The sequence below is a fragment of the Protobothrops mucrosquamatus genome, unplaced genomic scaffold, assembly GCF_001527695.2.
Source record: "Protobothrops mucrosquamatus isolate PMUCROS unplaced genomic scaffold, P.Mucros_1.0 scaffold135, whole genome shotgun sequence".
NCBI classification, from domain to species: domain Eukaryota; kingdom Metazoa; phylum Chordata; class Lepidosauria; order Squamata; family Viperidae; genus Protobothrops; species Protobothrops mucrosquamatus.
Window position 1 is genome coordinate 518,507 of NW_015386502.1, and position 17,867 is coordinate 536,373.

The window sequence follows — 17,867 nt, forward strand, 5'->3', positions numbered from 1 at the left end:
GGCTTGCACAGAATAGGGTAAGTATGCTTGGGGTAAAACTGAACTTTGGTTGCCAACTAAAGAAGATGTGCCAAAATTTATCCATACTGTTTTTACCCTTAGCAAGGAATGCTCCATGTAGCATGAATGCAATTAAGACTGATAACCTAGTCTATTGGATTGCCACAAAGAAGAGGGAGTCAAGCTATTCTCCAAAGCGCCTGAAGGCAGGACAAGAAGCAATGGATGGAAACTAACCAAAGAGAGAAGCAACCTAGAACTAAGGAAAATTTTTCTGACAGTTAGAACAATTAATCAGTGGAACAACCTGCCTCCAGAAGCTTGAATGCTCCAACACTGGAAATTTTTAAGAAGAGACTAGACAGCCATTTGTCTGTAATGGTATAGGGTTTCCTGTCTTAGCAGGGGGTTGGACTAGAGGACCTCCAAGGTCCCTTCCAACTTTATTATTGTTATTGTTATTGTCATTGTCATTGTTATTGTTATTGTTATTACTGTTGTTGTTGTTGTTAACGAAAAGTTGGTATTATTTATTTATTATTTTATATTACCACTGGAGAGCACTATTTGTGTTTTCTAAATCAGCAAGATATCATCACTCATTTCTTAGTGCATGCAAATCACCAGCCCTCTAGATTATTGGATTGTATTTATTCCATTACAGTACCTACAAATACATGGCATTAGTGCCGAATCCCTTTTTAAAAATTTCATTAAATCAGTAGCTGTCTTTTATATTATCGCTACATTTATCCTGTGTATAGAAATCAAACTGGTTATAAAACCTCTCTTCACTAAATAAACCTTTTTAACTATAAATCACCCCTTTTGCTAAAAAGGCTTGTATTCACTATTAACTTATTTGATGTCTAATTACCCTTTCAAGGCACATCATCTTAAGCAGATTGAGAGACACTATTCCTTGACATCACACTAGTGTATAATTCTATTCTAAAATGTAATTAAAGTGATCAGATGATCTGCAAGAGTCATACCCAAGATTAAAGCTTTGATTTTTCAGTGGCATAGATCTTGAGTTCCCTGCGTGTTTTTTACTATTACTTCTGCTATGAGGAAGATAAGTATCCCTGATTAAGGTATAAAATAATGAATTCATTTGAAGAATACCATACATCCATGATTCCCAAGTATATAGCAGTGAATTCACAGAGACCCCATTGGATATTTATTCTATTACCTGAACATATGGAAAATTAGAGTAGGAAAGGCTCTTTAGTAGAAAGTACTAGCACGATAATTGGGTTGAATGAAACATAGAAGTGGCAGTTGGGAGGATATATTAATTAACCCTTTCCTTATCCATGGAGTTTTTTTCTCCATGGATAAGGAAAGGAATTAATTAACTTTGTAATACTAAATAAATTAATTTGTTACCATCAGGTTGGGCTTAACTTCTGATGACTGAATGGACAAATGCTCATTCATCAAAACTCCCAGCTCTTCCAAGGGCATTCTAGTTGTCATATATTTCATGCTGCTCATTTACCAAATTCATTGTATTTGTCTTCCTTTGCTTTCTTTAATCTTGCCAAATATGAACAGTATTATAGCATCTAAATGACCATGTAAAGCCTATGTTTCTATAGGAACATTCACTGAAATAGAATGTGGGAAATATAGAAGTAGGCAAGAACTAATTTAGCATTAGATCTGAATTGGAAAAATCTAGGCACTGACTATTTGTATTTTTGAAGTTTAAATATGGTTGCCCTGGTAATTTAACCCATTGTGCCCCGGAGCTTTTCTCCATTTTCTCCATTTCTTCATCTCTAGATATTGTACCAAGAATATGAATATACTCTTGTTACAATATACTAAAATTTACAATGTACAATATACTAACATTTATTTGTTTATTATCATATTTAAGAACTGTCCATCTCCTCACAGAGGATTCTGGATGGTTTACAATAAAGTATTACAAGTGTAAAACATTATATAAAAAAATTAAAACAGGCCAAAGATGTTAAGAATTAATTGAAAGTTGGGGGAGGGCTTTCAGGGCACCAACCAACCCCCATGGCTGCATGTTCATATGTGTGCCCCAAGCAAGAGCACAGACCCATGTTTTTATGGCTTTATGGAAAGCCAGGAGAGTGGGGGGCCCATCTCACTTCAGAGACATCTGCTAAAATAAAAGAAAGTTAATCAAATATATATATATATATCCTCAAAATGACTAGAAGTGTGATCCAACCTCCTTGAATTCAAATTTAATTATTGGTAGAGGTAGGGGACTATAATGAAATATATAAGTCCCTATATTCATTAAAGAGAGTGAATAAAAAGCAGATCACAAAAGTAATGAGGCTATGAAAGGAAATGTCATGGCTTTGTATCTTGATAATGTTCAATTTCTATGATAAATACTCTGCAATTGCCCAAAATACAAATTTCAGAAAAGACAATCAATTTCCCAGTCAAATTATCACAAATTATGATAACACTAACATGCACATTGCAAATTATATTATAGAAATTACACTCTAGATCATCAAAATTAGTTCTATTCCTTTTATGTAGTCCACTTGAGCTGGCTCCAGCTACATAACTTTTTATTTATGTATACTTCTCCAAAGAGAACCAACTCTTTAAAAAGAAATGAAAACACTATAAGGGGGAAAAAAAGACTGATCCACAGATTCTTAATCTCATTCTGCCCTTCTGCTTCTGGATATATAGACAACAGAGACCATTCAAAGAATTTCTTTGAATAAAAAGTGAAATGATTTGTGCCAGCCTAGCTCCACTTACATTGTATCCCAATCTCTGGAGCACTGATCTAGAGTAATCTCATTAAATATTAAAAATCTCTGAAAGGTTTGTAGAACTTCTGAAGAAACTCCAGAGGTATAAACTTCAGGATCAAAGAGAAAATAAAAATTAAGCTTACCCAAACTTAATTATGAGGCCTATAAATCAGGGGAATTTCATGAAACATAAAATAAAGTAATAAATGTTTGAAAAGGAAGTTCTCAGATCACAAAATGGAGAAAACATCCATGTAACAATGTCCATGCAGAGCTAAATGTACAAAGAACAAACAAAAATGTGAATCTCATAATAGATTTAGGAGAGACTACAATTTATCCCTCATCTACCAAAGTCGTCCCTATCACTTCTCCTCAAACTGGGCTGTGCTACAGTTTTAGCTCCACTGATCCATAACTAGAAAATAGTCCCCCATGTGAACAGAGAATGATGAAACTTCTATTCCAGTGAAGCTGCCACGTTAGAACAACTTGCCTGAGTCCATGAAAGGTTGTGCCACAAGAAGGGTATTAATTTTTAGTGGCCACAAAGAGTTATTTTTGCTGAAAAACAGTAACAAAATTGACCTTTGGGAATCTTTGTTTTTGTTTTGTTGGTTTGGTTTAGATTTGCTCATGATTTAAAACCCAGTTTGTATCTATCAAAACAGTTTTATTTATATTTCTTTTAAAGAGAAAGTCAGGACTTGAAAATGGTTCACTTCTAGGGGTACAAAAATATAATTCTTGTTTCTAACTTGAAGAAGATGAAAGCAGCAGGAGACAGGAAAGTAAGTAAAGAAGAGAAGATGTAATCAGAGAGAAATGAAATACAATAAACCACAGGCATGGGCTCTATTCTTTCCCGCGGTTCTTTTTCTATAGTTCCATTTTCTCTCTTTTCTGTTAAGTTTTCTAGGGGAAGCATCTGGGAAGACTGTGTTCCTACCCTTGCTGGCAGAGCCCAGCATGTGCCTACTTGCATGATGAATGGCATTTCTATTCTGAGTCTAGCCACTATTCCCTCGGAAGTGTTTGAATCAAAGCAAATGGGGTATAAATTCACAGATAAATCCTCACATACCCCAAAATATATAGAAATCAGGAGCTGTGAGCACATGTCTCTATCTGGTCATGATATGCTCCTTGCATGGCCTTGGTCCAATCTCTTGCAGCAGTGTTTCCCATCTATGCTAAGCTCCGCACAGTTAGCAATCAAAGAAATGAATATGTACTGTAAGTTCCAGAAAAACATATTTAATGCTACACAGGGGTAAAACCATAATCATGAAAACGAAAAGAGAAAATTCTCAAGCAGATGTAGAGTGAATCATAAAGGCAGAAACTCTTTGAAATGTTTTTTTCTTTGGTTTTTTTTTGGGGGGGAGACCCCATGCCACAAAGTATTTTATATGATACTTCTAGTTTAATGAGTTAATTAACTAAATGAATTAATGAAACAGATGAATTTTCTTTAAAGTCTCTATTGTGAATATATCTAATTAGTCATTATTAAATGGCGAACTATAGAATATTCTAAAAAGATTTTAAAAAGACTTATTTTCATTAGAAGCTCTGGGGAAAGAGGGAAAATATCATAGCTCCCCTTTCCAATAAAACTACTGGCTTCTGTGAACATGGCAATTCCAAAAAGAGTTTAACCCAAAGTCATTCTTATGGGCATGCTGGACTAGATCTAAATATTCCCTTCTTCCAACTACATATTTGCAGATATATATTTGCAGTTGGTGTTGGCAGGGGGGCAGAGGTCGACCGCGAGGCAACTCACCTGTGGAGTTCCGCAGGGTTCGGTCCTCTCGCCCATGCTGTTTAATATCTATATGAAGCCGCTGGGTGAGATCATCCGTGGGTTTGGAGTGGATTTCCATCAGTACGCTGATGATACACAGCTGTACATTTCCACCCCAGACCACCCCAACGATGCCGTGGAAATAATGTCCCGGTGTCTGGAAGCTGTGCAGGTCTGGATGGGGAGGAACGGGCTCCAGCTCAACCCATCCAAGACCGAGTGGCTGTGGTTTCCGGCGCCTCGTTTCAGCCAGTTTACTCCATCTTTGGCCATTGGGGGCGAAACACTGGCCCCGGTAGAAAGGGCACGCAACTTGGGCGTCCTCCTGGATACCCGGCTGTCGTTAAACGATCATATGACGGCCGTGGCCNACCCCCAGGGGGAGAGCCTTCTCTGTGGCAGCTCCTACCCTATGGAATGAGCTGCCCCCTGACCTCCGTACAATGGGGGACATACGCCTCTTCCGCCGAGCCCTAAAGACCTATCTGTTCCAAGAGGCCGGTCTGGCATAAATCTGAAACTCTACAATTTTAAATTGGGTATAATTTTATATTATTATAGTGGGTTTTAAGACAGGACAAATAATTTAATTAGTTTTAAATATTTTAAATATTATGGTATTGCTGTTTTATTAATGTGCCTGTTCACCGCCCTGAGTCCCGCAAGGGAGAAGGGCGGTATATAAATCAAATAAATTTGAATTTGAATTTTAATGAGAGTTATTTTTACTGTACAGTGGCCGAATAAGTCAGTTTGGAGCAAAGAAAAGTGTAAACCACATTAGATTCACATATGTGCCAAATATTTACATTTTTTCCACTTTATAGTGTAAGGCAGGAGTAAACACAGTAAGCCTTTCTCTAACCAGAACTGCATACCAAAGGTAGACAAAAGCAGAACCATACACAGATTATATTCCAATATTCTCCATTAATTTTCTAGGCAAGGATATCGAATTAACAATTTTTCTAAGAAAAGGGAAAAATAATCTTCAATTTCTCAATGGCAGGATCCTCACTTTACAGTGATGGAATCTTGAAGATTCCAGTGACAGACATTCCTTTATGATACTATCTCTTTGGATTTAACTGAAGAATGGGAAGCTGGCAGCTATAAACTGCTGGAAAGGATATTTGCATATGTTCTCTTGTAATTAGATAATCATAAGATTCCAAACATTCCCTTTTGAATGTGCATCTCAAGCAGATCTGCTTTCATTATTCCCCATCTTAAGATAAATTTAATGATAACTTGCTTGAAAACGTTTTCTCCTGGGACTAGTTGAACTGAGTATTGGGCAGGACCAGAACCAAAAGTAATTTAGAGGGATTATTTTTTCTCTTTCTGATATTCCCTCCCTCTTGGCTCATCATGAATCACGTGGGTCAGGAAAGGGCAGATCAATCTTATCACATAGCTGAATTCTTATTTGGAGAAGACTTTTAACATAGGGCTACATGAAATTAATCTGAGGACTACCATGGCCTAGAGTTATAAACTGTTTATGCATTTTATAAATAGGATATAAAATTCTATACATAGACTAACTTTACAAAACTTCACTCTGCATACATAGAAACACATGCTAACGTCTTTACTATGCATTCACAATATTTGAGTGCTAGCCATTTTATGCATTTAATGAGGCTTATTCCTGAGGGAATACGCTTAAGATTGCAACTTAGAAAGCATTAATTTTCAAGATGTATAGTGCCATAATTTGTAAAATATTTTCTTTATAGGACACTATGAGGCTATAAATTCTCACTTTATTTTTTTTAAGGTTAAGTTGTTTACATTTACTTACTGATTTGTAAGAGATCTTGGACATGATGAAGGTAAAAATGATCTTTGTAAAATTGCAGAATCAATAGGCTGTATTCAGAACAACTCTGTTCTATATCTAAACAAAAAGATGTCAGGCAGTAATTATGTAGAATGAAAATGCTGTGCTTCTTTTAAGAACAAGTCCTACTTAATCATACATAAACACACACACACACACACACACAATTTGTTCTATGATTCTGCTTGCTGCATTTCATTTTGTTTATTAATAGCTTTGACACCATTCTTTTAATATTAAATTTGCTTATATCTTCCATTTTGTTTTCTGCTGAAGAATCAAATGGAACCATAATACTGTATTGCTCCAGATATCATAGAATGCAAATGTCCAATCCAGTCTTCATGGACAGAAAGGTCAGTCAATGGCTCATCTTGAAATGTTATTCTCTTAACAATGGAATAGTACAGGTAATCCTCAATTTATGATGACAGTTGAGCCCAAAATTTCTTTTGTTAGCAAGATATTTGTTAAGTGAATTTTGCCCCATTTTATGACATTTCTTGCCACAGTTAAGTGAATTACTGCAGTTATCAAGTTAGTAACATAGTTGTTAAGTGAATCTAGCTTTTCCTGTTGACTTTGCTTGTCAAACGTTCACAAAAGGTGATTACATGATCCTGGGACACTACAACTGTCATAAACATGAGTCAATTGCCAAGTGTCTGAATTTTGATCACATGACCATGGGGATGCTGCAACTGTCATAAGTGTGAAAATGGTCTTAAGTTACTATTTCAGTGCCATTGTAACTTTGAACAGTCACTAAGCAAATGGTTGTAAGTCGAGGATTACCTATAAAAACTCAAATATATATAAGGGAAGTCATTATAGCAATTCACTCAGCAAAAACTGAAGGCATGAACAAGATCAAAGCCAGGTAAAGCAAAGGATTGTCCAAATAAGTGTTACCTTATTTGGCTGCAAGAAGCAAAAAACTAACACTGCTGCTATATAGAGTCATCTCAATTTTTTACAGCCTAGATATGGTAACCCTAGTTCAAATGATTCACAAATCTGAATCTACAGACATCTGAATAACTTTAAGACTCCATCTCTCATCATGCAAGCAGTCTCAAAACAGAAGCCAGAGTTTAAGACCAATAGTTGATGGTGTTCCATTTATAGTCATTTACCAACTGAAAGCATTTCTGTCTTTGCTTTCAGAACCTCACTTATATTTAAATAATTCTTAAGACTCAACCAACCAGATCAAACTCGCGACATTACGTGACGTGTCGCGATGTATAGTGACTTTTTCCCCATTGCCGGCAATGGGGTGGGCACATTTTTGGCATGACGCATCCGGCCTGTGGGCCGGCAGTTTGACACCCCTGAACTAGATTTTCTATTCTAAGTCAAATTGTTACTTTTGAGTTGGTCTTCTTTTAGTTTGGTTACCCTCCTTTTTCTGATGGCTCTCTGGTATTGTACCTTCAGGTGAATATAATTCCAGAGAGTTTACGGAATTTCTTTCTCAGTGTCAAAATAGGTTGCCCTATTTTCAAAGCATGTTTAAAAGGGCCAATAAAGGGATTACTATGTGGTGTAAATAGAAAGGACTTATGCACACAGTTAAAGCAACCCCATCCAGGCAGTTGTATTATGAGTTCTTCTAACACAATTTTTTTATTTATCTTCCCTAATCTCTAAGACAAAGAGTTGAAAAAAAAATACCTGGAAGATTGTGAAACATTGCCAGTAGTCTTCTGAAACAGAGACATGTGAGTTAGTAGGCAAATACTGAAGAATGTGGCTGATGATGTTCTATTCATGTAATGGTGGTTTATCATCCAACTATTGTTATTGTGTCCTTGCAGAACTATTGGTATAGAGTTTTGCCTGGATTAATGGATATCTGAATTAAACAGATTTTGGAAAAGAGGCTGGAGGTACTTTAGTGTAGCTTTGAGTTTAAGTAATCCTGAGCTCTGTTTTTCCTATCCTTGCAATCTTTTTCATTGTATAAAAGGAAGGATTGATGCCTTTGTTATTAGTTTAACAAGTAACAGTACAAAGGAATATTTTAGAGTTCTTGAGATGGAACCAATGGCAGAACTTTGAGTCTTATCTTTGTCAAATCCCATTTTTTTCCTTGTTTGCACCACTTCCCAGAAATTTCCATCAGTCTATTATCTTCCAGCATACCATGGTTTCAACTTTAATTGATCAATCGAACCTCATTTTATTAATCAACTAAACTCTGCACTTAATAAATATATTAGTGTTTAATTTAGGATTACTGATTTTGCTGTAATTTATTCATATGTAACCAAACCAGGAATATAGCTTAAACCTGATACTTCCATAGTAGTGTTTATCTTTGATAAGTCTAATTAACAATAATGTTTGGGGAGCAAACACTGCACAATTTGTGTTTGCTGAAAAGAATTAATGTAACGTTCCTTCTTCTGCTCCATTTAACCATTAGTTTTCTTACTCTGAGACTGAGGTTCTCAACAATGGAATGTATTTATATTAGAAATGGGTAAAAATATTGTTCTCTTTTGAGAGTTAATTAAGAAGCTTAAGCCTTAAATACAACATATTATATCAACAAATGCAGCTTTTCACACTCCAAATGTTGATTTCCCCTTCTGGGTAAAATTTTTCTTTCTCTAAACTTGAAACCTGCTAATTTCATATAATATTATTGGATTGTTATTGTTCAAGTCATCCCTGCAGAGACAAAAACAATTTTTAAGAGGCAGAGTTTATCTCAGAAACTTTGGAATGGAACAGTTGTAAAAAGACACTGTTTATATAACAATATAAAATCTGTTATATGTACTGTAGTCTTTCATTGTTGTTTTGACAGAGTTTTCTGACTCTCCTCAACTCTTAATTGCAGCACTTGCTGATAATGAAAAATGTGGCTTAGGAACTCTAGCATCAAATCCAACTTTTCTATTTTCATTATCAATTTCACAGGTCATCATAGAATGACAGAGCTATGCCTTGTATTGAGTTGCACCATTTGTCCAACTAATCCAATATTACTAATCTCAAACTAGAGTTTTACTAACCCTATTTTGACAAGGCAGATACTTATAATTGAATTTAGGACCATCTGCATGCAAAATTTACATTTATCTGTGTTGTAATGGTTCTCTTGTCATTCTAGCTCAGGTACTCCTTTACTGTTACAAGTAATCCTCAACTTCCAACCACAATTGGGCCCAGAACTTCCACTGCTAAGCAATGTGGTTGTTAATTGAGCCATGTCCAATTTTACAACCTTTTTTTACTCCAGTATTAAGTGAATCCAGCCTTCCTGATTGACTTTGCTTTTCAGTAACCCCCTGGGAAAAATCTCAAAATGTGATCACATCATCCCAGGATGCTGCAACCATCGTAAATATATGGCTCTTTCCAAGCACCGGTATTTTGGTCATGTGACTGGAGGGACACTACAATGGTCAGAATTGCAACTAAATTTCATTTTTAATGTGTGCCATTGTGCCCACAGTAAAATAAATGACAATAAAGGTTATCTATCTATCTAATTGTGAGGGTTGGTTGTAAGTCACATTTTTTCAGCATCATCACAACTAAACAAATTATCATAAGTTGAGGACTATCTATATGCCTTTATGCAATCATGTGGGGCAGCTACACTGAGAATGCCATGGATAGTTCTGGTTGTCCTTTCTCAGACAGATATGCTAAAGTTGAAAAAGTTGAATAATATAAGAATGCAATTACATCCTGACCATCTGGATTACTAGCTCTTCTGACTATTCTTATCAAAGTATTGAAGGAGGAATGATAAAACCTACCCCATTAAAAAAAATAAAAGCACTGGTAGTATATATTGCCAACTTAAAATAGTTTGCTCCATATTGTAGCTTGATTTATGGTAATAAATAGAGGCAGATAGGATGATAAATCCTAGACGGGCTATTTATAACAAGTGTGGTAGTATAATTCCCACCCATATTTGCCTTCTAAGGGTACTAGGCAGTGTTTCTCAATCCTGGCAACTTTAATATGTACTTCAATTCCCAGAATGGAAATTGAAGTGTACACATCTTAAAATTGCTAAGGTTGAGAAACACTGGATCTTGGTTTATCTGTCTTCCCATTCTGCTTTGCTTACTATGGGAATCCGGGTTACCCTCATGAACTGCTAAGGTTTCCCTGTAAGCTGACTAAGTGCCTTCTGGGACTAAGTAGAGTTACAAGCCTAGTTTCTCCTCACAGGGACCTACCCTTCCAGGAAGCCATCCCTGCCTGTGCCAATTCGTGTAGCAACTGGCAGCCATCCTTTTCAGTAGGTGTCAGGCCATAGTGGCCATCACACGTTCCCAACATAATGTGCCATAAGTCTCTTTCAATAACCAACACCACTTACAATTGTGGGACCTCTTGTTAGGCCTGGACCACTTTGGGTCTTCTATAACAAATCCTGTGATGACTGTTCCAAATACATGTTCCCATTGAACCATCCCTGGATTGTTGCATCACTTCCCCCATTGGGCCTTTTCCTGATCTTGCTACTAATTTCTTTGTACCTTATTTGTAACTTACAACTTCCTGGCAACTTCAGGCAGGCATAGCTTGAAGCTTTTATCTGGCTATTGTTTTTGTTGTTGCTGCTTCTATTTAATATTAAATTTAAATTTTACAGCTGTCCCACTCCAAAAGACTTTGTGTACCTGCTTACTGGCTTAGTTTCCAGCCTTATAGCTCAAAAGAAATATTTCCAGTCCCACAATTCTGTATCACTACCAGCTGGGCTGCAAATTCCTGTTTTTATCTATACAGATCTATCAGTTTAAGTGGGTTGGTTAATTAAAAGCAAAAGAGAAGGGACAAGAGATTCCTTTCTATACTGAATCAGTCCCTTTCTCTTCCCTCTGGCTAAAGCTGACAAAATGACCTACCCCTATTCAATCTACTGAAGCTGACTAGTTGGGTAAACAAAACTTTCTTCCAGGTTGGTCCAGATTTAAAGAAGTCATGTTTTGGTTTTGCTTCTTCCTTGATGCCTCTAGGTCTATTTCTTAAACTGTGGAAAGCTCTTATTGCACTATTTGTTTTGATGAAGTGGCAATGAAATTGTTCCATCTAAGCAGCTTCAGGAGTACAACTGCTTTGAAGCAACAAGCATCCAAAGCACTTTGCATATATCTGAAGTGTTTCTGACTTTTGATGGCATTTCTGGAAGTTGCTCCTGAAACTTCAGTTCCATCAATGGACAATGTTGGAGAGGGGCTGAAGGGTGTGATGGGGTTCCTGACACTGACATGGGCAGCCAGCCAGCAAGATTTATCACTTCATTAAACTGTTTAAGGGTCTATCTATTGGGGTGTCAACCTGAGCCCTGCTTTGGGATTCATTTACTGTCTCAGTTCTCAATCTTTTCAATGCTGCCACTCACAGGCTCTAACTGTTCTCTTGTGTTAATGGAATCTTTCATTTCCTGCCAAGATAATAGGAGTGCAGCTCAGCTCTTAGCATTCTAAATGCTAAGTAAAGGCAGCCTTTACTTTTAAATTCTGCATACATTGGGTAGGATTAAGCCTCTTGACAATAAATGAGTAAGCATTATTTTGTTAACACATATTGCAGAACTGTACTAATTTTAGTTTTATTTAATTTCTTCACTATATAGTCTTTGGTATATGGTGTGTGTGTGTGTGTGTGTGTGTGTGTGTGTGTGATTGTTTGTTTGTTTGTGCATGCCCGCATGCACACATATACACACTCTCAGGATAGACATCATACAACTGCTGAAATGAATTAGGATCTACAAAAATAATTTATGTTCACCTTTAGCCCGTTTCTTCCTCAGCCAATCCACATGGCCACTCCTTGGAAATACTTCTGAAGAGTTTGGCTGCATAAACTAAGTCCTCTGTCTGCTACTTGGATCCGCATGAACATGGCTGTGTTTATTTATTCCTATTGGATCAATCACATATATAACAAACCATCTAAGTGAGGACAAGGAAATAGCAACCACAAGAGCATGAAAGCCACACACATATATTTAAACCTAAATGAGCCGCTTGCTTTCAGTTCTCAGGTCCAAAGGAGGCTTTAATCTGAATTGCCTGAACTGCCAACAATGTGACAGATCTGTCCTCCTTCCAAAGCGAATGTGGTCTGCAGTGCTGAGTCAGCAGGACAACAAGTGGGACTTTCACTGAGGAGCTAAGAAGATGCACAGCTTGCAAGTCTGCTGACTGGGCATGAATGGAGGCTAGCGACAGCAGCAGCCAGAAGAGCATGAAAGAACCATTTGTTAAATGAGAGAACTCAGCCCTGCCTCTTTTTCCTGGATTAAATAACTGGAGAAATATAATGGTGATTTCAGTCTTTTCAGGTTTCAGAAGCTTGACTAAACACAGAGGTTGTCTAAGGAATATTCATCAATTTACGTTCTTCTTCTGTACATATTTAAAAGCATTCCTTATATGAAAAAATGAGTGCCTATACTGTACACTGAAGAATGAATAGTCTTCCCTTATTTTGGTACCCTCCAAGTTGCCACTCAAGCATCTAATTCTCAGCTTAAGCCCTGGTTAACGAAGGTTGTAATGTAGGATATAAGAAGAGAACCTCAGTTTTGTATGACAGCCTTTATTTTGTCCAATCAAATGCACTGGCCACTACATCAGAATGTCTCTGGATAGTTTAACTCAAAAGTGGGTGTTTTTGTTCCAAAAAGTCTGCATATAATAATGAAGAGTACCCATGCCTCACATCTAGACATAAACACACACATGCATATAGAAAACCGTGGAAACCTGTAGCCATTATGCTCAGCAGGAGCATTAGGAAAAAGTTATGGAGTTAACATATAATATATGCCATAGCTTTGAAAGAGGATATGAGTACCAAGTTGCTCCCCAAACTGGTAAAAATTATTTTATCAGAAAAAAGGACTTCTCTTAGAAGTCTGAGAAATAACAGTCCAAGAGCACATGCTTGGGACCAAACTTGTGACAAGTGGCATACATAAATTTGGGGCTCCTTCTAGAAAGATGAAAGAATTGAAGATAAGTGCTAGGAAAGAAAATACAAATGGAGGCAAGATTCCTAAGATAAAGCATGATGAATGGGCAAAGAGGCTAAAACTGGGATCCAGAGGCAAACCGAGGCTTAAGTAGTAAGGCTGACATCATGGGAAGACCTTCAAAATTATAAACAAATCTGAGAAATTCTCAAAATATCCAGAACATGAAAGGAGCCTTGGTAAAAAAGGGTGTCATGTTTAATTCACACATGAGCCTCAGCCTAAGAAGAAACAGCCTAATGTAGACATGAAGAAATGACATAGAAAGAGGTCAGAAATTTGTGTTTGGGAGAAGCTATCACTTATCAATAGGTAAAGGTCTATATGCAAGTGTAATTTCCAAGTAAGCTGTATTTACAAGGACAGTGTTCAGGCTTAATCATCTTGAAAGCCCAATGGTCCATATGCCCATTACAACATTCTTATTAAATCAGAAGATATTAGGTTAGAGCATTTGGGTATGAATTGGGATCATGGGTGGTAGAATGTGTAATCCTATATCTGGAATGAAGATCCTGTGTGTTTGAGAGGATAAAGAAGCACTAATAAAGGACAAAGGGAGCATTGGATTGCATCTTCAAACAAAAAGTTCAGTTTGGCTGATAGATAAGTAAGATCTGAATTCAGGTTTTATAGGAACCAATATAGACAGATTGGTCTTGGGATCAGCTGCCAAGCCATTGCAATCCACAAGTCCATTCATTATGGAAACTTTGCTGCAAAGTGATGGGAGGGAAATCTTGATTACTGAAGCTTTTGTTTGAAGATTTTGATGCTATGAATGTTACTCTAATCCAGAATGGGAATGCTGTGATACTACAAATAGTGGTGTCTATGGGAGAGGACACAGGAAGTTAGACTGATGCAAGCAATGCCATGGCACTGTGATGCAAGCCCCAGCCCTTTTCTACATGAGTTGTGATATTTTACACATGCACTAATGTAGCAGAGCTGGTGGCAAGAATATGCAACATTTTTTTAATCATTTTGCCAAAAGCAACAAGAGCCCCAACCTCCAAGGTTTACTGGGTTACCAATTCATTGATTGCCAGGTTGGTTGGAGTTCTTCATATCTGAACTACATATAATAGTAGAAATTTTAGGGGGAAAAATGGGCATTACTTTAATCCCAGATATTCAAGCTATCTGCATCCTTCTGTATTATATTTTCAAAGAACTATAAAAACATGGCAGAAGGCATTTGAAAACTCTTCAATATGCTGCTCAGATGAAGACACATGTTTATAAAATACATTTTATTTATAAAATAAAATTCAGAGTTTTCGGAATTGGAATAACATTTAAGCTGCTATTATTATTATTATTATTATTATTATTATTATTATTATTATTATTATTATTATTATTATTATTATTATTATTATTATTATTATTATTATTATTATTATTATTATGGTTCGTCACATAGTTAGCCAGATGTTTAGACTGGATTTTGCATTTTTGTTTACCTACTGAGTCCTTCACAAGAACCTGGGGTAGGCAGATATTGCTGTTTGTTGGTACTGAAGTTATTTCCAACAAAGCTGCATTTTGCAAATGACCGATGGTGATTTTTTCAATGCCAATGGTATTCTAGTGGTGGTCCAGTTGTTTTTAGATTGCACCCAAGGTGCCTATTACTATTGATACTAGCTTTGCTTTCTTTTGCAACAATGTTCTATTTGTAGATCTTTATGTTTTGTGATTTTCTCCAGTTCTTTCTCTTCTCTTCTGCTATCTCTGTGTTTATTATTGACAGTTAAGTCTGAAGTCTGGGGTGTTATGTGGCAGGTGTCTGTCTGAATTCTAAAGTCCCAGAACAATTTAGTTTCTTCATTTTCTATTACTTTCTCAATTTTATGGTCATACAGGTAGGCAAATGGTATTTCTGGCAGGCAAATGGTATTTCTTGCAGATTCCTCAATGCACCATTGTTGCTACTTTGTCATGCTATTGTTTGTACTCAGTCTGTGTGATCTTCTTGCAGCAGCTAACTATGTGGTTCATGTTTACTTATTATGTTGTTGTTGTTATTATATTAATATATGATAATTCATAAATTAATTACACTGCTGTCTTTTATATGTTTATCCAAAATACACTTTGCTGGCTAATGTTATCAATAAGTTCCAAATCTCTGTACCTTATAGCTGGCGGCAACAGATGATTCATAAAATGAATTTAAAGTGGTGATGGTTATTAAATTATCACAGAGACTAGTTAATTTACCTAACAGTTGGAGAGCATTCTACTCATATTATTTTACTTCAAATTGGATTTCATTCCTCTACCTATTTATATTACATCTCTTGTTTAGAGAAATACCTCAATTTTGAAATCATGCTTATGTTATAACAACTAGAAGATAGCTTCATATTCTCCAATTTCAAATATATTTTTATTAGTGAAAACTCTAGCCTAATTACCTTTCCATATGCCTTATAATGAAAGATGGTGACTTTTTGCCAAGGATAGAGAGATTTTCCAGTCAGATATAGCACTAGCATGCTCATTGTTTATTTTTTCTGGCCTTGGGCCTTTGTTCCTCCGGCTCAAAAGAAATGTTAATTTAATAATACAAGATAGAGTTAAATGCTGGAAAAGTCATCCAGCCCCATTAGGGCTTTTGCACAGTTTTAAACTTTCTCAGAGAGAAATCCCTTTAGTCACAGAAGGAAATGATTTTTGGAATCTCCCTTGGTCAGCTTGAAGCATTAAATCTTCACAAAATTTAACATCCTGCAAATTTTAAGTCCTACGATAACACTTATGTAATGACTGGGCTTTTTCCCCCCTGTCCCAATAGTTTGCAAAGGATGGCACTTGTTCTCAAAAAAGTTTTTTTAAAAGCCCTGAATACTCTCAAATGCAACATCTTTCAATTGAAATAATCCAATATGTAGTTGTGGTTATGCAATTATAATCAGTTATTAATTATAAGATTTTATACACACATACACAAAACCTCATGATCTTCTCCACTTTTTCTGCTTTTCTCTATTTTATTATCTGCTAGCTGCAATAGTAGGAGGTTTCTCTTCTTTCCAGCACATGTTGCACAGACAAAAGCAATTATGAAAATGTTGTTTTCCCAAGGGCTATGGCTATCTCCAGCAGGCCTTGAGAAACTATGTTTCTCAAGATGTTGAGAGCAAGGGAAGCTGAAGATCTGCTGTTTCCATTATCGTTATATTTGCACTGATGAACTAACTAAGTGGATGGCTTATGGGATGTGTTGAAAGAGGATGACTTTGGTGACTGAGCAAAGAGATTAGAAAAGATTAGATTAAACGAGGGAATAATCTAAGTATTCTAGGAATATTTGGCTAAGAATTAATCTATCTATTTTCTGAGTTTTTAGAAAACAAAATCAGTTATAACTGTTATCTGGATCACAGTCATTATTTTAGTGAAAAGTTGAAAAGTACATAGGTTTACTGCGTACACACATACATACATATTGATATACATATTTTCTTCCTTTTAAGCTTCCCCATATGTATTATTTATATTAGAAGTGTTCTAGATAATCACTGTGTAGCTGCAATGGCCATATGACTCCCACACTTTCAATCACAAAGTTTCTTACAGTATCAATGCATTAGGCACTGAAATATTAATGGGTGATGACTGTATACATAATTCTTTATGTCCTTAAACATCTTTTTATACAGGTTACAGGTCTTGGGAAGGCCACATTTTATGCAGTCATTTAACAGAATAACAGAGTTGGGTTTTCTAGTCCAACCTTCTGCTCAGGTAGAAAACCCTATACTATTTCAGAAAAATGGCTGTCCAGTCTTTTTTTAAAAACTTCCAGTGTTGAAGCAGCCACAACTTCTGGAGGTAGCTTATTTCGCTGATTAATTGTTCTAGTTCTCAAGAAATTTCTTATTAGTTCTAAGTTGGTTCTCTCCTTGATTAGCTTCCATCCATTGCTTCTTGTCCTGCCTTCAGGTGCTTTGGAGAATAGCTTGACTCCCTCTTCTTTGTGGCAACCCCTGAGATACTGGAACACTGCTGTCATGTCACCTCTCATCCTTCTTTTCATTTACACCAAATGTTCAAAGAAATAGTTGTTGGGGCTGCTTAGAGGTGAACCTCCTTGGGGATAGGGAAAATAGAAGGCATCCATTTTTACTTTTATACATCTATTTCAAGGTCAGTGAACTCTGTTCATCTAATCATGTAAAACAGGCATGTCAAACTTGTCATGTCACATGACATATCGGGACTTTCCCCCCATTGCCGGCAATGGGGTGGGCACGGTTTTGGTGTGATGCATCCAGCCCGTGGGCTGGCAGTTTGACATGCCTGATGTAAAAGATTGCTATTCCTAAGCATTGATTTCCAAAGTCATTAGATACATAAATGAAACAATTGAACTTTTCATGGCAAACCACCTTCCCATCCCTT